The following is a 25,056-nucleotide window of genomic DNA, read 5'->3' as shown; positions in this document are numbered from 1 at the left end:
CTCATTTTTGTTAAATATTTAACAAACAACAACAATAAGACACCTTTTATTCCCAAGTCAAAGAAACAACAGAAAGCCTACAAACTCATGAAAATTGAACATTTGATGCTGAAAAGCCTGTGTCAAATCCAACACCCCTTCATGTTAAAAGTCTTAGAGAGATCAGGGATACAGGTGCATACCTAAAATTATACGGCAAGCCAGTAGCCAACATCAAACTAAACAGAGAGACACATAAAGGAATTCCACTAAAACCAGGTATAAGACAAGGCTGCCTATGCTCTCCCTATCTTTTCTATATAGAACTTGAAGTTCTAGCCAGGGCAATCAGAAAACAAAAGGAGATCAAGGGGATACAAATTGGAAAGAAAGAAATCAAATTCTACTATTTGTGGATGATATGATAGTATACATAGTGACCCTAAAAATTCTACCAGAGAACTCCTATAGCTGATAAACACCCTCAGTAAAGTAGCTACATACAAAATTAACTAAAAAAAAAAAAAAATCAGTAGCTCTCCTTTATACAAATGATAAATGGGTTGAGAAAAAATTAGGGAAAGGACATCCTTTATAATAGCTACAAATACTATGAAATATCTTGGTGTAACTCTAACCAAGCAAGTGAAAGATTTGTATGACAAAACTTCAAGTCCCTGAAGAAAGAAATTAAAGAAGATATCAGAAGACAGAAAGATTGCCCATGCTCATGAATCAGTCAGGTTAACATAGTGAAAATGGCTTTCTTACCAAAAGCTATCTCTAGATTCATCAATGCATTTACCATCAAAATCCCAACACATTTCTTCACAGACCTCAAAGAGCAATTATCAACTTCCTTTGGGAAAAAAAAAGAAACCCATAGCTAAAATGATCCTGAACAATAAAAGAACTTCTGGATAAATCACCATCCCTGATCTCAAGGTGTTGTACAGAACAACAGCAATAAAAACTGCATGGCATTAGTACAGAGACAGAGTGGATGATCAATAGAATAGAATAGAATAGAATAGAATAGAATAGAATAGAATAGAATAGAATCAAAGACCCAGAAATAAACACACACACTATGGACACTTGATTTTTGAAAAAAAAAATGCAAAAACAATACAATGGAAAGAATAAAGCGCCTTGAACAAATGGTGCTGGTCTAACTGGATGCCTGTATGTAGAAGAATGCAAATAGATACATATTTATCACCTTGCACAAAACTCAAGTCCAAGTGGATCAAAGACCTCAAATCATATACATAAAACCAGGCACACTAAATTTAATAGAAGAGAAAGTGGGGACAAGCCTTGGATGCATTGGTACAGGGGACAACTTCCTGAACAGAATACTAATGGCTCAGGCTCTAAGATCAACAACTGATAAATGGGACCTCATGAAACTGAAAAGCTTCAGTAAGGCAAAGGACACTGTCAACAGGACAAAATGACAGCCTAGATATTGGGAAAGGCTCTTTACCAACCCTACATCTGACAGAGAGCTCATATCCAAAATTTATAAAGAACTTAAGGAATTAGACCAATTAAACCAATTAGAAATGGGGTGCAGAGCTAAACAGAGAATTCATAAGAGAAAAATCTCAAATGGCCAAGAAGCACTTAAAGAAATGTTCAACATCCTTAGTCATCAGGGAAATCCAAATCAAAACAACCCTGAGATTCCATCTTATATCTGTCAGAATGGCTAAGATAAAAAACTCAAGTGACAGCAGATGCTGGTGAGGATGTAGAGTAAAGGGAACACTCCCCCATTGCTGGTGGGAGTGCACACTTGTACAACCACTTGGCAGTTTCTCAGAAAACTGGGAATAGTTCTACTTCAAGACCCAACTGTACCACTCCGGGGCATATATCCAAAAGATGACCCATTATACCACAGGGACACTTGTTCAATTATGTTCACAGAAGCTTTATTCATAATATCCAGAAACTGGAAACAACCTAGATATCCCTCGACTGAAGAATGGATAAAGAAAATGTGGTGTATCTACGCAGTGGAATATTATCTAGCTATTCAAAACGAAGATATCATGAATTTTGCAGGCAAATGGATGGAGCTTCAGAATATCATCCTGAGTGAGGTAACCCAGAGTCAGAAAGACATGTATGTTACTTACTCACTTATAAGTGGCCATTATCCATAAAACTATGCTACACAAAGAGAAACCATAGACACAAAGAAACTGGGTAATAAGGGGGTCCCAAGGGAGCATGCATGAATCCTACTCAGAAGGGGAAACTAAATAGCTATCCATGGTGACTGGAGAGAGGGAACTGGGTGGGAGAGAAAGTGAGGTTCGAAATGGGGATCAGGTCTGGGGAGAAAGGGGTGGAAAATTGGTGGGGGGCATCTCTGGTGACTAGCTAAAGCCCTGGGACTGGGAGTCTATAGGGTAACCCAACTGAAATTCCTACCAGAGGGTGATATAGAGACTGAAGTGACCACTTCCAGTAGCCAGGCAGGACTTCTGGAAGTGGGGCATCAATCCATCTGTAAAAAAAACCTTTAACCCAAAATTTGTCTTTCCTACAGGATGTGCAGGGATAAAGATGGAACAGAGATTGAGGGAACAGCCAACCAACTGCCCCAACTTGAGCCCCATCCCATGTGAGAGAGCCAGCCCTTGGCACTACTAATGATACTCTGCTTTGCTTGCAGACAGGAACCTAGCATATAGTTTCCCTAGAGATTTCAGGTGAGAGAGCAATGGGTGGAGTGTGGGGAGTCTCGTGGAAGAGTTGGGGATAGGATTGTACAAGCTAGACGTGTCAAGGACACCACAAGAAGTCCTTCAGAGTCAACTAACCTAGGACCACTGGGGCTCACAGAGTCTGGGCCACCAACCAGAGAACATGTAGGAGATAGACCCCCTACACATTTGTAGCAAACATGCAACTTGGTATTCATATGGGTCCTCTAACAAGTAGAGGGGGGATGTCTTGGTCTCTGTTGCTTGCCATTGGATCCCCTTCCCCCTCTCTGAACTGCCTGGTTTGGTCTCAGTGGGAGAGGATGTTCCTAATCCTACTGGAACTAGATGTCCCAGGGTGAGGTGGTATCCAATGGGTCCTGCCCTTCTCCTCAGAGAGAGGGGTTAATGGGGGGAGAGATTTGTAAGAGTGAGACTGAGAGGGGAGGGGGGCTGTGATTGGGATGTAAAGTGATAAAAAATAAATTATTGAAGAAGTAAAAGAAAATACTTGCAAACAGAATTCAAGGATAAAAAGAAGGAGGAGGAAGAGGAAGAGGAGGAGGGAGAGGAGGAGGAAGAGGAGGAGGAAGAGGAGGAGGAGATTACTATTGATATGCTTCAGGGTATCAATTGTAATTGCTGGTTGAACTGGAAATGGAAACTGGAGGAAGAGGAGGAGGAGGAGGGAGAGGAGGAGGAGGAGGAGGAGGAGGAGGAGGAGGAGGAGGAGGAGGAGATTACTATTGATATGCTTCAGGGTATCAATTGTAATTGCTGGTTGAACTGGAAATGGAAACTGATTGACAAGTCTTTGAGCCATGGCTGCTCAACACATGAACCTCCCCAGGCAGATTATTCCTGGGGGGGGGAGAAGAGAGAGAGAGAGAGAGAGAGAGAGAGAGAGAGAGAGAGAGAGAGAGAGAGAGAGGAGGAGAGAGAGAGAGAGAGAGAGAGAGGAAGAGAGGAAGAGAGGAAGAGAGGAAGAGAGGAAGAGACAGGGTTTGAGCTGTAAAGTCCTGTTGAGTAGAGATGGGAGTGGTGTTTGGGGCAGATTGAGAGAGCAGAGAGAGAGAGAAGGTAGAGCAGACATGAGAAGTCACTGAGTGCTGGAGAAAGGAAGCCAACAGGAAGAGGGGTCTGGGCTCCGTGCTTCCACTCTTCACATCCCCAGGGCTCTGCTTTGCATCTCTTCTCAATCCTGACATCCATGCAGTTCCCTGACCCTTGGTTGTCTCCCACCAAGTGAATTAAAGAAAGCTTCTGCTCTAACACGGAGGGGCTGTTTTCCCTTTTCCACTATCTAAGCAGCAGTGAGGTCTTCTGCATGTCTCTCTATTCATGGGGTCAGGTTTCTAACCTCAGAAATGTAAAAGAAGAAAAAGCCAAGGTTCAACATTTGAGCTACAGGCACATGATGGAGGCAGTCATTTGGAGAAAAAGCATTTTGAAGGATCAAGTGCTAAGATTCCAACATCTGTGGGCCCCAGAGGGAAGATGAGATCCTAAAGGACTGAGATTTGTAAAGCTCAGGTTAAGCCACGACATTGATCAATTTCTCCTCCTTTTACCTGGGAGTGAATGAATTGGGACTTGAGGAAAAAAAATTCTGTTCATTGAAAAAATTGAATTTGTGAACAGATACCAGGTACCAAAGTTGAGTCAGGATCAAGTTGACCATCTAAACAGTCCCATATCACCTAAAGAAATAGAAGCAGTTATTAATAGTCTCCCAGCCAAAAAAAAGCCCAGGACCAGACGGGTTTAGTGCAGAGTTCTATCAGACCTTCAAAGAAGATCTAATTCCAGTTCTGCACAAACTATTTCACAAAATAGAAGTAGAAGGTACTCTACCCAACTCATTTTATGAAGCCACTATTACTCTGATACCTAAACCACAGAAAGATTCAACAAAGATAGAGAACTTCAGACCAATTTCTCTTATGAATATCGATGCAAAAATCCTTAATAAAATTCTTGCTAACCGAATCCAAGAACATATTAAAGCAATCATCCATCCTGACCAAGTAGGTTTTATTCCAGGAATGCAGGGATGGTTTAATATACGAAAATCCATCAATGTAATCCATTATATAAACAAACTCAAAGACAAAAACCACATGATCATCTCGTTAGATGCAGAAAAAGCATTTGACAAGATTCAACACCCATTCATGATAAAAGTTTTGGAAAGATCAGGAATTCAAGGCCCATACCTAACATGATAAAAGCAATCTACAGCAAACCAGTAGCCAACATCAAAGTAAATGGAGAGAAGCTGGAAGTAATCCCACTAAAATCAGGGACTAGACAAGGCTGCCCACTTTCTCCCTACCTTTTCAACATAGTACTTGAAGTATTAGCCAGAGCAATTCGACAACAAAAGGAGATCAAGGGGATACAAATTGGAAAAGAGGAAGTCAAAATATCACTTTTTGCAGATGATATGATAGTATATATAAGTGACCCTAAAAATTCTACCAGAGAACTCCTAAACCTGATAAGCAGCTTCGGTGAAGTAGCTGGATATAAAATAAACTCAAACAAGTCAATGGCCTTTCTCTATACAAAGAATAAACAGGCTGAGAAAGAAATTAGGGAAACAACACCCTTCTCAATAGTCACAAATAATATAAAATATCTTGGCGTGACTCTAACTAAGGAAGTGAAAGATCTGTATGATAAAAACTTCAAATCTCTGAAGAAAGAAATTAAAGAAGATCTCAGAAGATGGAAAGATCTCCCATGCTCATGGATTGGCAGGATCAACATTGTAAAAATGGCTATCTTGCCAAAAGCAATCTACAGATTCAATGCAATCCCCATCAAAATTCCAACTCAATTCTTCAACGAATTAGAAGGAGCAATTTGCAAATTCATCTGGAATAACAAAAAACCTAGGATAGCAAAAAGTCTTCTCAAGGATAAAAGAACCTCTGGTGGAATCACCATGCCTGACCTAAAGCTTTACTACAGAGCAATTGTGATAAAAACTGCATGGTACTGGTATAGAAACAGACAAATAGACCAATGGAGTAGAATTGAAGACCCAGAAATGAACCTACACACCTATGGTCACTTGATCTTCGACAAGGGAGCTAAAACCATCCAGTGGAAGAAAGACAGCATTTTCAACAATTGGTGCTGGCACAACTGGTTGTTATCATGTAGAAGAATGCGAATCGATCCATACTTATCTCCTTGTACTAAGGTCAAATCTAAGTGGATCAAAGAACTTCACATAAAACCAGAGACACTGAAACTTATAGAGGAGAAAGTGGGGAAAAGCCTCGAAGATATGGGCACAGGGGAAAAATTCCTGAACAGAACAGCAATGGCTTGTGCTGTAAGATCGAGAATTGACAAATGGGACCTAATGAAACTCCAAAGTTTCTGCAAGGCAAAAGACACCGTCAACAAGACAAAAAGACCACCAACAGATTGGGAAAGGATCTTTACCTATCCTAAATCAGATAGGGGGCTAATATCCAACATATATAAAGAACTCAAGAAGGTGGACTTCAGAAAATCGAACAACCCCATTAAAAAAATGGGGCTCAGAAGTGAACAAAGAATTCTCACCTGAGGAATACCGAATGGCAGAGAAGCACCTGAAAAAATGCTCAACATCCTTAATCATCAGGGAAATGCAAATCAAAACAACCCTGAGATTCCACCTCACACCAGCCAGAATGGCTAAGATCAAAAATTCAGGTGACAGCAGATGCTGGCGAGGATGTGGAGAAAGAGGAACACTCCTCCATTGTTGGTGGGATTGCAGGCTTGTACAACCACTCTGGAAATCAGTCTGGCAGTTCCTCAGAAAATTGGACATAGTACTACCGGAGGATCCAGCAATACCTCTCCTCGGCATTTATCCAGAAGATGCCCCAACTGGTAAGAAGGACACATGCTCCACTATGTTCATAGCAGCCTTATTTATAATAGCCAGAAGCTGGAAAGAACCCAGATGCCCCTCAACAGAGGAATGGATACAGAAAATGTGGTACATCTACACAATGGAGTACTACTCAGCTATTAAAAAGAATGAATTTATGAAATTCCTAGCCAAATGGATGGACCTGGAGGGCATCATCCTGAGTGAGGTAACACATTCACAAAGGAACTCACACAATATGTACTCACTGATAAGTGGATATTAGCCCCAAACCTAGGATTCCCAAGATATAAGGTACAATTTGCTAAACACATGAAACTCAAGAAGAATGAAGACTGAAGTGTGGACACTATGCCCCTCCTTAGAATTGGGAACAAAACACCCATGGAAGGAGTTACAGAGACAAAGTTTGGAGCTGAGATGAAAGGATGGACCGTGTAGAGACTGCCATATCCAGGGATCCACCCCATAATCAGCATCCAAACGCTGACACCATTGCATACCCTAGCAAGATTTTATTGAAAGGACCCAGATGTAGCTATCTCTTGTGAGACTATGCCGGGGCCTAGCAAACACAGAAGTGGATGCTCACAGTCAGCTAATGGATGGATCACAGGGCTCCCAATGGAGAAGCTAGAGAAAGAACCCAAGGAGCTAAAGGGATCTGCAACCCTATAGGTGGAACAACATTATGAACTAACCAGTACCCCGGAGGTCTTGACTCTAGCTGCATATGTAACAAAAGATGGCCTAATCGGCCATCACTGGAAAGAGAGGCCCATTGGACACGTAAACTTTGTATGCCCCAGTACAGGGGAACGCCAGGGCCAAAAAGGGGGAGTGGGTGGGTAGGGGAGTGGGGGTGGGTGGGTATGGGGGACTTTTGGTATAGCATTGGAAATGTAAATGTGCTAAATACCTAATAAAAAATGGAAAAAAAAATAAAAATTTTTCAGACAAAAAAAAAAAAGAAAAAATTGAATTTAAAATCAATTTAAAAACAAAAAATTGTATCTTTGTTCTACTTGAGTTTATAGTCTATGAAAATTATACCTAGAAAACATTGCAATTTCAGGCAGAAACTTTTGCAAAGGAATAAAATAATCTAGTGCCCTACTCCATTGCTTAGACTTACTGTTATGCAGGCTTTCTAAGAGCTCTGTTGGAGTCTCTGTCTACCATCGGTTAGAATAGTAACTGACCTTTACTAAATTCAGCATCTTAGCAAAGCAACTTGTGTATGCTAAGCATGGCAAGACATTTGTAAGCATTTCCATTTTGTAGAGGAGGAAACTGAGGCCTGATAATTTCACATACACACACATACACACACACACACACACACACACACACACAGAGACACAGACAGACAGACACACACAGACAGACAGACACAGACAGAAGACAGACAGACAGACACACACACACACACACACACACACACACACACACACACACACACACAGAGTCTCACATGTACCCTCCTGGCCTTGAACTTGTTAGGTAGCTAAGAATAACCTTGGACTTTTGATCCCCTGCGTCTGTCTTCTGAATGTTGGGATTACAAGTGTGTGTCACCACAGTTGGTTTATATGGTTGTGGTGGTTTGAATGAGAATGGCCCCCCAAAGGCTCATGGATTTGAATGCTTGGTCATCAGGGAGTAGCACTATTGGAAAGACTTGTTGGAGGAAGTGTATCACTGGGGGCTGGGAGGCGGGCTTGAGGTTCAAAAACCCCAGCCAGGCCCAGGGATTCTCTCTTCCCAAAGCCTGTGGATTTGGGTGTGGGATTCTCAGCTACCACATCCGCTTGCTTGCTGCTGTGTTTCCTGCTCTAAGCAAAGTGGACACCGCCTCTGAACTGTAAGCCCCGACTGAACGCTTTCCTTTATAAAAGTTCCTGCGGTTATGGAGGCTCGTCACAGCAACAGAACTCTAAGACAGAAAGAAGTACAGGAATTGGAAACAAGGCCTGGTGTGAGCTACCCAAACACTCTATCGACTGAATTACATCCTCAGCTCTCCAAGCTTAATAATTTCAGTGCTTAAGGTTTCAAAGCGATCACACGGAGCTCTGCCAAATTACAAACACACAGCTGCCTCTGCTAGCATTATAGCTCCCTGTTCAGGGTAGCGTTATCCACACCACCCTTCTCATTTGTGAAGCACTTCAGAACACGGCAAGATCGGGGACTTTGGAAGCAAACTTTAAATCCAACTGGCTCCTTAAACACGATAACTTAGTGGGTTTTTGTTTGTTTGCTTTAAAGTTTTATTTTGAAAGGGTCTTACTATGTAGCCCTGGCTGTCCTAGCACTATTGTATAGATCAGGCTGGCCTTGAACTCATGGTAATACTTTTTTTTGTCAGACTCCTGAATGCTTGTATTATAGGAGGGAATACCATTCCTGGCTTCAGAACGTGGGAAAGTCAACAAAACCTTTGAGTCTAGTAGGAGTCTTAGTATATAAATTGCACATAGGTGCTCATTTGATGGCAGTCGAATGGACTGAATAGTTTTTATACCTGCCTGGTCCTGTGTTCAAATCACACAGCTCCTAAAGGGACCATGTGATGAGCGTGGTCTCTGGTTATTAGTTATGTCCTGTGATTGGGACCTTTGTGAATGAGATTAGTGGCCTCCTATTTTATATTAATGTATTCTAGTTATTTTAATAATAATTTATTTTAAATTCAAGAGACCCTTTAGCCCTTTGACTCTGAGAGATTATGGATGGAAGGCAGTGAGCAAGACCCGGAAAGTGGACGAGGCATGAATCTATTGATGCTTTGATCTGGGACTTTCTAGAAACTGGGGGAGCAAGGTTTTATTTCTGCTATTAACTTGATCTGAAGAGACTAAGATGAGAGTTATTATATAGCCAGTGCCTAGCTCAGAGGGGGCACGAACGAGTGTTTGCTGAATAAATGTATATTAAAAAGCCACCAGTCCTCAAACATTAAAGACAGCTTTTCAGAAAAGAACATTTATTGTATAAAATACAGATTTTTTTTTTAACTGAAAGGAATATTTTAAAAAATACTCTTAACTAGATTAGAGAAAACAAAGACATTTAAACCACTTGCTGCCTTTTGGTTCCTACCCATTTTTATTTAGAAAATATGCCCATATAAAAGCTATCCTTGTGGTAACCCATTAGCCAATTAACCCTAGTGCTGTGACGTCACGTCTCATTCATGTGGAATGCTGCAAGCCAGGGGGTCAGTTCTCTGTGTCCTGTATTTTTCCATTCTTCAATTGCTCTCTTGTTACATTTGCTTAATTAGGGATTGGCTACTTATCAGGCCCCGAAGAATCTTTTTATGCTGCTTTCTATTTTCCAAAGTTTAAGGAGGGAGATCTCATTTGTATTTTTTCAGATGTTTCTGACTGCTCATACATAGTCATGAGCCCTCCCTCCCCCAGATGGGATGTCTCTACATGACTCTCAAACTCTTTACATCTTAGTATCTACTTCCCAAATCCATAGGAACACTGGAAGCTGGTGAAACCTTCATCCCTGGTGTTTAGACAGGAATAATGTTTGCTTTTAAATATTAACCATTATTTCCTGCTAGTCTCTTTCTAAATATTTCACCTTTAACTATTCAATTTTGTTTTTCTCAAGACAGGAGTGCGTCTATCTGAGAGGGACCTTTTGCTAGTTGGTGTCTCATGATGGCTTTCCTAGGGATCTCTCTTTCATGGAGACCAGCTTGACTGTGACCAAGATTCTTTTCTTCATCCAAGCACAAGTGTCTCGGTCCATGCACACTTCCATGTAAAACCCAGCTGTAGCAGAAAACCTGTTAAGCCAATTTATCAAGAGGCCTTGGCTCCAGGTATCTGATCACCTTGATATCTGCTTTCAGTCCCATCCTTTAGGATGAGACCTCATTACCCTAGCTTGTCTGCATCTAGAATCTGATTAGATCTGTTTACCCAGAATCATCCTTACTCCTGATGCAGCATCTTAGTACTTTTCCAGCCACTGACCTCTTCCTGCTCCCTGGCTATAAATTTCCACTTGAGCACACTGTATTTGGAGTGGAGCCCAATCTCTCCCATCCATTCCAGCATCTCGTTGAGGCCCCTCCTGAATTCACTGTGGTGACCCTCAGTAAAGCCTGTCTGCTCTGCTCCCACAAGGACTGTCGAATACTTCCTTCCTTGACTGAAGGAAGACCTCTGCCTCCCTTAACCTCCTCAGAGCTTATGATTTGTGTCTATTATTAGTGCTATTGAGGAAGATGACTAGAATTGACAGTTTTTATAGTAAGTTCACACTTTCTCAAATGTAAATGAAAAACCAGTAGGAATTCAGGCAAGGGTTTTGACCAACACTGCATACTGTGGTCTCAATTTGAGTATCTCTGACCCCTGAAATTCATGTTAAAATCCAATTCTTTTTTTTTTTTTAAATATGGAACGCTTCACGAATTTGCGTGTCATCCTTGCGCAGGGGCCATGCTAATCTTCTCTGTATCTTTCCAATTTTAGTATATGTGCTGCCGAAGCGAGCACTAAAATCCAATTCTTTAGGGTGGTAGTTTTGGGAACAGGGACTGATCATGAGTATTTAGAACCCTTATAAATAGAACGCTGGAGGATGATGGCTGCATGGTCTGGTTAAGGGGAAGGTTTCTATTGTAGATATAAGAGAGAGAGAGAACAGCCAGAGGCATCTAGATGAGTTCAGAGCAGAGAGAGAAAGAAATAAGCTGAATATGGCCATCAGATTGGATCTTACCATGAGAGAGGCAGGTAGCAGAGCAGAGAGATAGAGAAAGGGAGATACACACACATACACACACACACACACACACACACACACACACATACACATACACACACACACACACAGAGACAGAGAGGCAGAGAGAGAGAGAGAGAGAGAGAGAGAGAGAGAGAGAGAGAGAGAGAGAGAGGAGAGGAGAGGAGAGGAGAGGAGAGGAGAGGAGAGGAGAGGAGAGAAGAGAAGAGAAGAGAAGAGAAGAGAAGAGAAGAGAAGAGAAGAGAAGAGAGGAGAGAACATTGAAATAGCAGGGTTGTTATAAGGAGAGTGATTGACTAGGAGAGGGAAGCCCATGAGTAGAGGGAGTTTAGGGCAGGGTGGGGAGGCAGAAAGGTTCGAGAGTGTAATAGGTCCCTGTAATACAGAGGGAGCCCAGAGACCAGCATGTGCTTTGCTATACTAATAGGCACCCAAGTAGCCAATGTTCCTTCTGTCAGTGGTAAGGGAAATGACTTTTATTTTTTTTGGTAGAGGGAAACCAGCTTTATAAGATTCTGAGAAATGCTGGCTTTTATCTAATCTCAAGAAATCCTATAGTCCAGGTTGAGAGCATTTCTGAGGATCCGGACTTCCTTTTAGAGTTTGGAGAATCCCAATCTCTGTCGGAACTAACACCAGTACCTTGATTTCACATTCCCCAGCCTTCCAGAATTGGGAGAAATACATTTCTGTCATTTAAAGTCACTGTTCCATGGTATTTTGCTATAGCAGCCTGAGTGTCTCTGTTAGTTTGTATCATGACTAGGTTCACCATGCAAGTCTCCAACTTCCTTTCCTAGCTGTGGTGCTGTGGTGTGGACTGTACTCTTCTTGAACTTGGGGGAGAAGCTAACAGAAATAGGTCTAGCATATACTCTGTGATAAGCTGCCCTAGACTTACCTTGGGTCAGTCAAGTTGTACATTTGTTTTTGGATGAGGAGCTATGACAACATAACAAGGCTCATCTCTAAGTATTCTCGAAAACTAGACATTCCCCCCCCCCCCTTGGGCCCGAGGTGCTCTATCTATCAGCTTTGCTGTCTTCCCTTATCCCTTTCCAACAGTCTGACTCAGGTACCTACTAGAACTTACAACGCCTGGTCTCAGAATAATGATGCTATGAGCCTATAGCACTTAAAATGATGGACAAGTACATCATCCGATCTGTCTTAAATTCTCCGGGAACAATAAGTAGTTTGAGATTCAGTTTTGTCATTCATATACTAGACATGATGATATTGATGATGTAGATGATGATCACGAATGATACTTATGGTACTGTTGGGAAGTTTCAGTGAGGTAGTAACTGGAATACTCTAGGCATTTAAAACACACAGGGTATTTTTTTCAAAGATTTATTTATTTACCTATTCATTTTATAGTATGTATGTTTGTCTATGTGAATTTATGTGAACCATATGTGTATAGGAGAAGATGGTGTTGGACTCCCCTGGAACTGGAACCCTAGGCAGTTGTGAATCACGGTGTGGGTGCTGGGATTCTGGTCCTCTGCAAAAGCAGCAAGCACTTTTAACTGCAGGACCATTTCTCTAGCCCTAAGCTGTTCTTAGTCTTAATCTTCATTCGAAATAGATATGAAAATCCTATTGTGACTTTGCTGAGAAAAATCTGTAGATTACGGAATTATATAATTATAGTATACATTTATATAATATACACTATACACTTTCTTGACTATGAAAGATTCTTATTTTTAAAACCACATTTTAGAATCACATCTTTGTATGGAGGAAGAACTATTTTCTGTCCATCTTTCTTCTTTGTATTTCTTCAATTGGATATTATGACTGAAGTTGTCCAGGGCCATTTTGCAGATTGTACTTATTATACAAATTTATCCTTACAAAAGGATTCTCCTCTTCTATTCATTTGCAAAATTAAAGACATGGTTTAGTTTGATTCTTTGTATAGATTAACAGGATGTTGAGATGACGGGTACTCTCTTGCCTTTGCCCTACAGGGTCTAACTGTAGTCTTGTGTCAAGTACATATGCCCATTGTCTGGTGACTTGCCAGGAAAAGTGGAGAGAACAAGGTGGGAGACTTGGAGACCTCTAGGCCATGTGCTGTCTTCTGAGAAGCTGCCTCTGGATGTTTTCCTGGGGTCTTGAAGTAGAGGAAAAGAAAATCAGCGTTAGTGGCTGTTTTCGTTATATCATATACTTGATCCTTGATACAATTTTGCCTAGAGAGCATTACTTAAAAGTGTATATACTTCAGAAAGGCCCATAGGGGCAACTATACGCGCGCGCGCGCACACACACACACATGGTCCTGGTAGGAATGTGGAAAAAGATGAAAACTCACACACCTCTTCATTTAGTGTGTTGGAGGCCGTGGAGCACAATCAGGTGTGTCTTAGCACAAATTTCAGTTTGCTATCAGAGGAGGCAATGGAGCTAGGTAGAGCCTCAGGGAATTATTTGAATACTTCTTTTGTTTGCTAAAGGTTTGGGTTTGGTTGAGCTATAATGAGACACAAGCTAATACAGGAAAATATTTAGAATTCAATGGAGTTTATCAAAAGAAAGATAATAGCAGAATGTGGTGGTATGCCACTGGATTCCTAGGAACTTGGGAGGTGAAGGCAGGAAGATAACTGGAGCTTATGAGTTCCTCATGTCAAACACATGACAAACAGCAAAACCTCACGAACCTCAAGATACTTCCAAATAGGAAACAGAAGAAAAAAAAAAAAAAAAAAAGATACTGACCTGGAGTGGATGCTGGCTGTTAGCATTTCTTCTAGGCAACGCCCAAAAGTTACCTAACAACAGCCAGTGGAGAGGCCAAAGTGGAAAAGTGGGAGCCTGGCTTACTATAAAATGACTGTTTGGTCTCTCTTGCTCTCTCAGATCCTTTTCTCTCTCTTTGACCCCCTCCCTTTCTCTGTTCCCCCACCATGTGTTCCCGGCTGGCTTCTGCTCTTCCCTTCTTCCTCTCTCTCTGTATCCTTCTCTGATCCCTCTCTTTCTCTGCCTCTGCTCCCTTCTCAACCACTGTCTTCTCATGCCCCCAAATAAACATCATTCTATTCTAGATCCATCTTTTAATCGATAAGTTGTTCATAGAAACACTGAAGTTTCTGGTAGTCTTATCTCATCATAAACCCAATAGAAACTTTTACCTCAAAAGAAAAAGAGACAAACACCCCAAACCCTAACCCAACCAACTGTGGCTGTTTGAATGTTTGGCTCAGGGATTGGCACTTGAGGAGATGTGTCCTTGTTGGAGTTGGTGTGGCCATGTTGGGGAAGGTGTGGCTTTGTTGGAGGAAGTGTGTCACTGTGGGAGGGGGCTTTGAGGCCTTTTTTCTAGCTGTCTGAAAGAGAGTTTTCTCCTGTCTGCTTTTGAAACAAGATGCAGAACTCTCAGTTCCTCCAGCACCATGCCTTCCTGGAAGCTGCCATGCTCCCACCTTGATGATAATGAACTGATCCTCTGAACCTGTAAGCCAGCCCCAATTAAATGATTTTCTTTATAAGAATTGCTTTGGTCATGGTGTCTTTTCATAGCAATGGGTACCCTAACTAATATATCAATCAAACCAAACCAAACCAACTAGCCAAACAAACAAAATACAGAAATATGAACAAATAAAGAAAACCTCCCAACAAACCCCCTATGTCTAGCGGCTTGGGAGCTGACTCAGCTGGTAACAAGCTGTGTAGGCAGTCACCGTGATCTGAGTTCAGGTCCATAATGTCTTGTAAAAGGCTGAGTGTGGAGTTGTGTGACTATAGTCTAGTGCTCCAGGGGTGGAAACACGAGGATCTGCAGGCCTTGCTGGACAGTCAGTCTGACAGAATTAGAGAGCTCCAGGTCCAGTAAGACACGGTCTCAAAGGCTAAGATGGAGAGAAGTTGAGGAAGACACACGCATACACAGACACAGAGACACATACACACAGACACAAACACACACACACACACACACACACACACACACACAGACATACACACAGAAACACACAGACACAAACAAACACACACACCCCCCACACACAGATACAGAGACACATATACACAGACACACACACACACAGAGACACATACACATAGACACAAAAACACACACACAGACAGACATACACACAGACACAAACAAACCCCCCCACAGACACAGAGACACATATACACAGACACAAAAACACACACAGAGACATACACAGACACACACAGACATAAACAAACACTCCCCCCCACACACAGACACAGAGACACATACACACACACAGGCACAGACACATACACACACACACAGGCACAGACATACACCCACAAAGCCACAGACACACACACATAGAGGCAGGACATCCTTGAATATCAAAGGGTTTGAGGCTGTGGCTGGGTTGATATTCACATTTCTCCTTTCGTAGAGAGTACAGTGTCTTTTTTTCTTTTTTCTTTTTTAACCAAAGACACTGGAGCATTCTTTGTAGGTACCAGGGAAATTCTCTGTGTTCAAGGAGCTGTGTAGCTGTTGTCTTACAAGCAGGATCTTGCCATTAGTTTGGTGGAGAGTAACCTACAGTTTTGGTAACAGCTTGGGTTGTTTAGGGGTTCCCACTTTGGCTAACAACTCCATTAGATGTAACTCAAACCCAGTACCTCAGTTGGAGCTCTGCTTTCCCTATTGTTTGGTGGCTTCTTTTAGGTTTCTTTCATATATGTAAGGCTCTACTGTATCAGGTTTCCGTACCACCCTCCAAATGGCCCTTCAATTTAACTGTCTCTTTCAGATAGTCTCCCCCATCCCTTCCTTCCCTCCCCCTCCCCACTTGATCCTCCCATTCTACACCCTTTTCCTCCTATATCCATTCTATTTCCTGTTCCTAGGTCAATCTATCTGCCCCCTACCCTCCCCCAGTCCCTTACCAAGGCTGGTGGTATATTACAGGGGACAGAAACTCCCGCTCTCATTTGTCTTATATTCAACATGGCAGATTCTTGGCCCTGTTTAAATCTTTCTGTCTTATTGCTGGGGGTTTGTCATTGGGCCAAACTGCCATACTTTATTCTTAATATGATTCTCTTTCTGTTAGGGAATGTTGTCTTCACTCACACATAGGAAGAGTTTTCTGATTTCTTTCTTCAAACATTACTGTTCGAAGCTTGCTCAGGAAAGTCTGAAGTGGACCCAACATTTAGCAAAAACAGATAAGTGAATAGTAATTTAAAACGCAAGAGAAAACAATTGCCTGGCATTTTGTAGGCAGAATGGCCAACTGCTGTGGTTACTTCACCCCCTAGAACTTTCTGTGGGTGTTTAGATAGCTCAAACACTTACAGGCAACCTCAGCCATTTCGTTTGGAACGATGACAGAACTTTTAAATGTCTCCAATTCTTTCTTTCTGGCACTTTTAGACAAATCTGGTTTGTTCTAAAGCGTCAGTTTTAAAAAAAATCTTGAAAAATGACTTGTGTAAAGATTAAAAAAAAAAGGCTGGGGCATAGGACGAGGGATTGCTGGGAATACGTTCAGTGGGAAGAACGAAGGGGTGACTGTGGGCGGATATGATAAAAATACACCGTACACATGCACGAAGTTCAAAATAATTTTAGAAGTGGAGGGAGATTGTGATCTGGCTAATTTCTCCCAGTGCCTCAGGTCCCACACTGTGAAGGCCATGTTTTCTCAGATGTGACCAGCAGTGACCTCCTTACTGTGAACACTCAGTGCAAAGGAGAGGGTTAACACAACAGCTATGTAGAATGCTGTCGGGTTTGTTTGTTTGTTTGTTTGTTTTTTCTTCTTCTCAAGCCCAGTGAGTGATTATCCCTGGAAACACATCTTATGCCTGCAATGTCTTTTTCTTGACGTTGTGAAATAAGCATTTGTTGACTGAATTCAATTTAAAAATTACTAACACCATAATGTTTATTCTCTCACATGGAGGTGGAAAAGAAATAATTGGCATAATAGCCATAATTATGTTGACCGTTATCTTCACATTCATCGTTGGGATCTCATTAAGTTTCCTGTGAATATTGGGAAATGACTGAAGCATTCAGCCAAGTGTACAAGCTTTCTCTCTCCTGAAAATTAAAGCAACATTTGATTACGTGCATTTGTATTCTGATCCCCTTTTGTTGATTGTGAATAAAGACTGTACCTAGAATAAGAAGCCTAGTCAGAATGTGGCTTGTGCTTCTTTGTTTCAGTGGAAAATTGCATTTCCATACTGATCAAAATCCATGGCTGGAACTCTTGCCAGGAAATATTAAACTTATTAACAATAAACACACAAACACACACACACACACACACACACACACACACACACACACACACACACAGAGCCAATTCCACTAGTTTTTCAAGATAGCCTAATGAATCCTAGAATGCAGTGAGAGACCAAGGTTAGCACTGTGATCAATATTTAACAGAGAAGTAATTTTTAAAGCAAGATTATTTGTGTAAAAGCAGCAATGGAATCATTTGTACTCAGGGAGTTTTGTTCATCAGCAGTTATGCAGATAATAGAATAATAAGCTTAAGAAGCCATGAAGACTTGTATTTTAGCCACCCATACCACTACCACTCCCCACCCCCCATATCACCACCACCAATGTCTCCTCCTCCTCCTTCTTCATCATCATCTTTACAACCCTCATAACATTATCATCAGTTCCATAAAAGTATTTCATAGTTCTGTGGGAAAAATGATGTTTTAAGACTTAAGAACTGTCTTATTTTATCTTTTGTGTTACATTAATTAATCTAAATCTCTTAGATCGAAAGTACATTTTTATTTATCAACCACCAGGATTAAGCTGTTTAGTCATTCTTCTTCTTTTGTAACAAAACACTGTGTAAGACACGACTTGAGGAAGAAAGGGTTTATTTTCCTCATGCTTTGAGGAGACCGTTGGTCATGCAGGGGGAGCCCTGGCAGTAGGAGCACCATCTGGCCACATTGAGTCAGAAAGCAGAGAGCCATAGATGCTGGGGCTTGCTCCCTTTGTTTTATTTAGTTGATATCCTCAGCTCGTGAAATGGTTCCACTCACTTCCCAGGCGGGTCTTCCTGTCTAAATTCACTCAGCTTACACAGTCCTCCACAGGCTTGCCCCAGGTTAACCTAATGGAGATTGTCCTCAAAGGCATGCCTAGGGGGTTGTTTCCTAGGTGGCTAGGAAGTTGATGGTATTAATCTTGGCACCTCCACCCCTTGTCAGCTTTGATATGTTTTGTAAAGCCAACGTTATGTTTTGTAGCGTGTAGTAGGGTGCAGAGGGAGGGGTGTCTCAGCAGGCTGGTGCTGAGACATCCTCTCCCTCCAAGGTCCCAGCCACGGACACTTCTCGTCTCCTATAGAATAGAGTTTATTTGGAGGCATGGGAAATGGGGTTGAGAAGGAGTAGAGGCAGAGAAGGAGATGGGCAGAGAAGGAGAGAGGGGGGAGGGGGAGAGGAAGGGGGAGGACCAGGATGAAGAGGAGGAGGAGGAGGAGGAGGAGGAGGAGGAGGAGGAGGAGGAGGCCGAGAGGCGAGAGGCCAGCTGGGGAACATATGGAGAGAGGGGAGTGAGGGGAAAGGAGAGAGAGGGAGAAAGGAGTCAGAGAGAATGGAATCAGAGAGAGAAAGGGGGCAGAGTGAAGAGAGGCCAAACAGTCCCTTTTATAGCAAGCCAGACCTACCTGGCTGTTGCTAGGTAACTGTTGGGCGGAGCCTAGAAGAAATGCTAACACCCAAACACATCATTTTAAAGCCTTAACTTCCCTCTCCTTATCCCCACTGACTCATGGCCAGGGAACAAAGCAAAACACACTAATTCAAACTTCGACAGTCCCCACAGTCTTTAACAATTCCAAACCTGTTTAACGTTAAACATCTAAGTCTCATTTGAGACTCAAGGAAATCTCTTAGCTGGGATAGCCTATAAAATAGAAATAGGGGCTGGAGAGATGGTTCAGCAGTTAAAAGTACTGGCTGCTCTTGGAAAGGATGCAAATTTAGTTTCAGCACCCACATGGCAGCTAACAACCAACCACAGCTACAGTTCCAAGAGATCCCATGCCTTCTTCTGACCTCTATGGGCGCCAGACACACAAAATGTGCACACACATAAATGCAAATGGAACACGTATAACATAAAGTAAAATAAGAGTTGAAAACAAGCCACACATTTGCAACATACAATGACACAGCATGACAATCCCCATTTCAAGATGGAAGAAAGGGAGTATAGCAAGGGATGATGGGACTAATGCAAAGGAGACTGACCCAGCAGGGTAAACAGCTCCTGCTGCCCCATCAAGCTTGTGCTGGAATTCTCTGGCTGTGTTAAAGGATTAGGTAACCCCATCCCTCAAACCCACACAGCACACATGACCTCTTCCTTGGGCTAGCACTATTCTATACATAAGGCTTTAAGTTGTGGACATTTCCATAGTTCTGGCATCTCTGACACTGGGCTCTCTATTGTAAAATTGGCATCACCTTCAGAGCTTCATAAAGTTCCCTCTCAGGGAAACCTTGTTCGGACCTCAACACTATGACACAGTGCCTGGAGCCATGGGGCAAGACTCCATGACTCTCAATCATGCATCTTTTATGTTTGCATGACCAATACACATAGATTGATCCTGTCAAATTCTGCTGCCAGCTTGGGATGGAGCCCAGCCCCCACCAACCACAGCTGTACCAACACCTATGCAGACTCTAGGACAGCTCTACTTTAGGAAGCATTAGGTACAAAGGAGACCCATTTCCCCAGATTCCAAAGGGTGGTCCAATACCCAGAAATGGCCTTAACCTGGACTATTGGAAGATTCCTGGCATTTAGATAAAAGCCAGCATTCTCATGAAGTTGGTTCCCTCTACCAAAAGGACTCCTTTCTTTAAAGCGACAGAAGGGACAAATAGCTTCCTGTGGCCTCCTCAGTATCACAAGTTCCTGATACGTATTTTATTCCACACTCCATCCTAGCTTTTCTCACCTCCTTCTCTACCTGAATTTCTGAAGCTCCCTTCAATCCTTCCCCATGAAATAGCTCTGCTGTTTTCATTTTGCTCTTCCATACCCTCTCTCAGTGAGGTACCCCTGCTTCTCACTAGGCTTGCTCCATTCTCTATCCTTTGCTACTAAGTCTCTCACAGGTAGCCTTGGCCAGGTCCAATCTGCTCGATATATTAATCCTATTTTTTCTCTTTCTATTCTAGACTCTCCCAGATACTTCTGACTCTCTCTCTCTCTCTCTCTGTCTCTCTGTCTCTCTCTCTCTGTCTCTCTCTCTCCCTCTCTCTGTTATTGTCTCTCTCTCTGTTATTGTCTGTCTCTATGTCTCTCTCTGTCTTTTTCTGTCTATGTCTATCTCTCTCTTTCTCAAATTTATAAGAAGACTTCCCCTTGACCAGACCATGAAGTGATCGTGTTGTCTGTTTATATAGGGAGTTACTTTCCAGAAGCAGGGGACCCTTTCAAGACACCCTTGGATTAATTTCGCAGCATTCAAAATGATCTCACTTTTCATAAGATGGGTAGAGCCTATCCCTCAGAGCAACTTCTTTATTGCCCCAGTGGAAAGCACATCTCTCTTTAATAGTACTAATTGTAGAGTGACTCTCTTAAGTACTGTGTGGAAGCATCACCTGTCAATAAAAAGCTGCTGGCCCATGGGCTGAGGCAGGATTAAAAGGAGGGACATTTGGTAGAGAGAGATAGGGTTCTGGGAAAGAGTGCAGGGCAGGAGATTCACCCCGAATTCTGTGGAAGTTTGATGCTTGAAACTGAGGCAAGATAACAAAGAATGGGTTATGTAAGTTACAAGCTAGTTGGAAAACAAACCGAAACTCATGGCCTAGGCAAAGAGCCTGGGTAGAAAAGTTTGTGGCAATTAATCTCTTAAACCATTATAGATGTTTACTATGTCCACTTTCTGAGTGGGGAACCTTCAAGTTTCTCACCTTTTTTTTTTCTTGCCAAACTTCCCATCTTTCCTACCTTTCTGTTTTCTTTCACTATCACCTTAGATGAAAAAGTGACCATGGCACTGCCTGAATGTCATCTTTTCTTAACATTTCCTCCAACAGAAAACCTGCCCCATTATCCTGATACTCTGTCTCATCGAGTTCTTGGGGCACAGGCAGAATGCAGCCAGTTTCTTTGTAGAATGCCCCATGTGTGGTCCCTTGCCCAGTTCTTGAGAGTCTTAGTTCCCCTCTGACACATCACGGGCTAGGCCTCTACTGTCTGTCTTTCTTAGAATTTGTGTCTCCCTAGCTCTCACCAGGATGACCTATTAAGCTTTGATTATGTTATTCAAGGGCTTTTCCAGTCCAGTGCTGCAAACTCTTTCACAGCCCATCCCAAACACAATTCCAAAGGCCCAAGACCCACATAGTCAGGCTTACCACAGAAATGGCCCCAATTCTCTATACCAATTTTTGTGTATCTGTTACTTTTTCATTACTGTGACAACAAACAAACAAACAAACAAAAAACAACGTAATGAGAAACAACTGAAGTGGGAAGGGCTTATTTGGCTTACAATTTAATGGTCCAGTCATCATGGTGTGGGGATCACGGTGGAATGAAATTGAGACATCTGGTCACTTTGCAGCTGTAGGCAGGAAGCAAAGAGCAATGAATGCTAATGCCTCTTATTGAGTCAAGAACTCAAGTTTATGGAAAGGTGTTGCCAGCATTTAGGGCATCTCTTCCCTTCTCAGTTAGCCAGATATAGATAGTCATTTCATGCATGCCTAGTCAGTGCTAGAGCCTGACAAGTAGATAATATTAACCATCACAGCCATCATTAAAAACAGGAGTAGGATTCTTTCTGGTTTGGGTGAGAGGGGATATTAACTAAGTTTACCCTCCAAATCTTATTTTGAACGTAGTTCAGTTAAATATTATCTGTCCCTTCTTTGTCTATCTACCTATTAACTACTAATCTATCATCTGCATATTGACTTATGATAAGGAACTGGCTTGCCTGACTACAGAGACTACAAATGCAAAATCTGCAGAGCCCCTATCCCAGTTTGAGCCCAACGTCAGTGTTGGTATGAACGGGAAAGTTCAAGGGGCCTCATTCAGGAGAATTCTGTTTGTAAGCAAGACAGGTTGAACACTTTTATTTATTCTGGCTTTTAACTGATTGGATGAGGCCCACCCAGAGCAGAGAAAGCATTCTGATGACTTAGACACTGAGTACAAAAAAAAAAAAATCTCCATGGAAACATCCAGAATAATGTTCAACTAAATATCTGATGATAGTCCTTAGCCAAGTTGGCACATAAATGAACCATCACATTGCAAGATATCAAGGAAGCACAGGGGAGTCAGAATCCTGTCTTAGAATAGATACCTATCAGAGTCTGCTCTGCTTAGGGGATTCAGTTTACAAAGATACCTTAAGATGCTCAAGGAATAAATTCTATTTCTGATCATAAATATTGGTCCCATTAGCCGTTAATTAGATGGGAAAGATTGGTAATTTGCCTTAGTGTCTCTGATATATAGGTATATTATAATAGTAATAAAAACTTTATATAAGCTTTGCTTCTAGCCTTTATCCACATAAGGTACTTTGATGGTGGTTTTGTTTTATGAAAAAGAAAGGGTTCTTTCCAGCTTCTGGCTATTATAAATAAGGCTGCTATGAACATAGTGGAGTATGTGTCCTTCTTACCGGTTGGAACATCTTCTGGATATATGCCCAGGAGAGGTATTGTGGGATCGTCTGGTAGTACTATGTCCAATTTTCTGAGGAACCACCAGACTGATTTCCAGAGTAATTGTACAAGCTTGCAATCCCACCAACAGTGGAGGAGTGTTCCTCTTTCTCCACATCCTCGCCAGCATCTGCTGCCACCTGAATTTTTGATCTTAGCCATTCTGACTGGTGTGAGGTGGAATCTCAGGGTTGTTTTGATTTGCATTTCCCTGATGATTAAGGTGCTTCTCAGCCATTCGGTATTCCTCAGGTGAGAATTCTTTGTTTAGCTCTGAGCCCCATTTTTTAATGGGGTTATTTGATTTTCTGGAGTCCACCTTCTTGAGTTCTTTATATATATTCGATATTAGTCCCCTATCTGATTTAGGATAATAGCCAGAAGCTGGAAAGAACCCAGATGCCCCTCAACAGAGGAATGGATACAGAAAACGTGGTACATTTACACAATGGAGTACTACTCAGCCATTAAAAAGAATGAATTTATGAAATTCCTAGGCAAATGGTTGGACCTGGAGGTCCAATCATCCTGAGTGAGGTAACCTAATCACAAAAGAACTCACATGATATGTACCCACTGATAAGTGGATATTAGCCCAGAAACTTAGAACACCCAAGATATAAGATAAAATTTGTGAAACACATGAAACTCAAGAAGAATGAAGACCAAAGTGTGGATACTTTGCCCCTTCTTAGAATTGGGAACAAAACACCCATGGAAGGAGTTACAGAGACAAAGTTTGGAGCCGAGATGAAAGGATGGACCAACTAGAGACTGCCATATCCAGGGATCCATCCCATAATCAGCCTCCAAACACTGACACCATTGCATACACTAGCAAGATTTTGCTGAAAGGACCCTGATATAGCTGTCTCTGGTGAGACTATGCAGGGGCCTAGCAAACACAGAAGTGGATGCTCACAGTCAGCTATTGGGTGGATCACAGGGCTCGCAATGGAGGAGCTAGAGAAAGTACCCAAGGAGCTGGCGGGATCTGCAACCCTATAGGTGGAACAACAATATGAACTAACCAGTACTCCCCTGAGCTCGTTTTTCTAGCTGCATATGTATCAGAAGATGGCCTAGTCGGCCATCAGTGGAAAGAGAGGCCCATTGGTTGTGCAAAATTTATCTGCCTCAGTACAGGGGAACACCAGGGCCAAGAAGTGGGAGTGGGTGGGTAGGGGAGGGGTGTGGGGGACTTTTGGGATAGCATTGGAAATGTAAATGAAATAAATACCTAATTTTTAAAAAAGAGTAAAATAAAAAAGAAAGAAAGAAAGAAAGAAAGAAAGAAAGAAAGAAAGAAAGAAAGGGAAGCCAAGGATATGTTTGATAGAGGCGGTATGGTGCAGGGGTAGGGGTGGAGGTGGGGCATGCTTCTGCCCATGCTGAGGCCCCTCTCAGCCCCCCTTTATTTGGGGAATGGGGAGGGGAGTTGAGGGAGTAGAGAGAGAGAGAGAGAGAGAGAGAGAGAGACTGGCCATGAACATGTGGAGAGAGAAGGGGAAAGAATCAGGACAGAAGGGGCAGAGAGGGAAGTAGGTAAGAGAGTAAGAGAGCAAGAGAATGAGGAGAGGGGCAAGCAGTCCCTTTTATAGTGAGTAAGGCACACCTGGCTATTGCCAGGTACCTGTGGGGCAGAACCCAGAAGAAATGCTAACAGGTGGAATATGAACTCTAGATTATAATATGAGAAAAAAAAAATCACTATTTTTTCCTTCATCAAGAAAAATTTCAGCCGGGCGTGGTGGCACATGCCTTTAATCCCAGCACTTGGGAGGCAGAGGCAGGCGGATTTCTGAGTTCGAGGCCGGCCTGGTCTACAAAGTGAGTTCCAGGACAGCCAGAGCTACACAGAGAAACCCTGTCTCAAAAAACAAAAAAAAAACAAACAAACAAAAAAAAAAAAAAAAAAAGAAAAATTTCTTTATCTAAATTTATGATACATGCTATTCTTGTCTAGAGTGATGACTT

The 25,056-nt window shown here is 42.2% G+C and overlaps 1 non-coding gene across 1 annotated transcript; it reads right to left on the bottom strand.

Annotated features, from left to right (window-relative positions):
- Positions 1-11,016: 11,016 nt before the first annotated feature.
- Gm25080 lies at positions 11,017-11,123 on the bottom strand. The gene has a single exon (XR_003954710.1). It is a non-coding gene; the product is annotated as a U6 spliceosomal RNA (small nuclear RNA).
- Between the last annotated feature and the right edge of the window lie 13,933 nt (positions 11,124-25,056).

Source organism: Mus musculus, chromosome 3 (assembly GCF_000001635.26).
Source record: "Mus musculus strain C57BL/6J chromosome 3, GRCm38.p6 C57BL/6J".
NCBI classification, from domain to species: domain Eukaryota; kingdom Metazoa; phylum Chordata; class Mammalia; order Rodentia; family Muridae; genus Mus; species Mus musculus.
The sequence above is the reverse complement of the archived record's forward strand: the minus strand, read 5'-3'. Positions and strand labels throughout refer to the sequence as shown.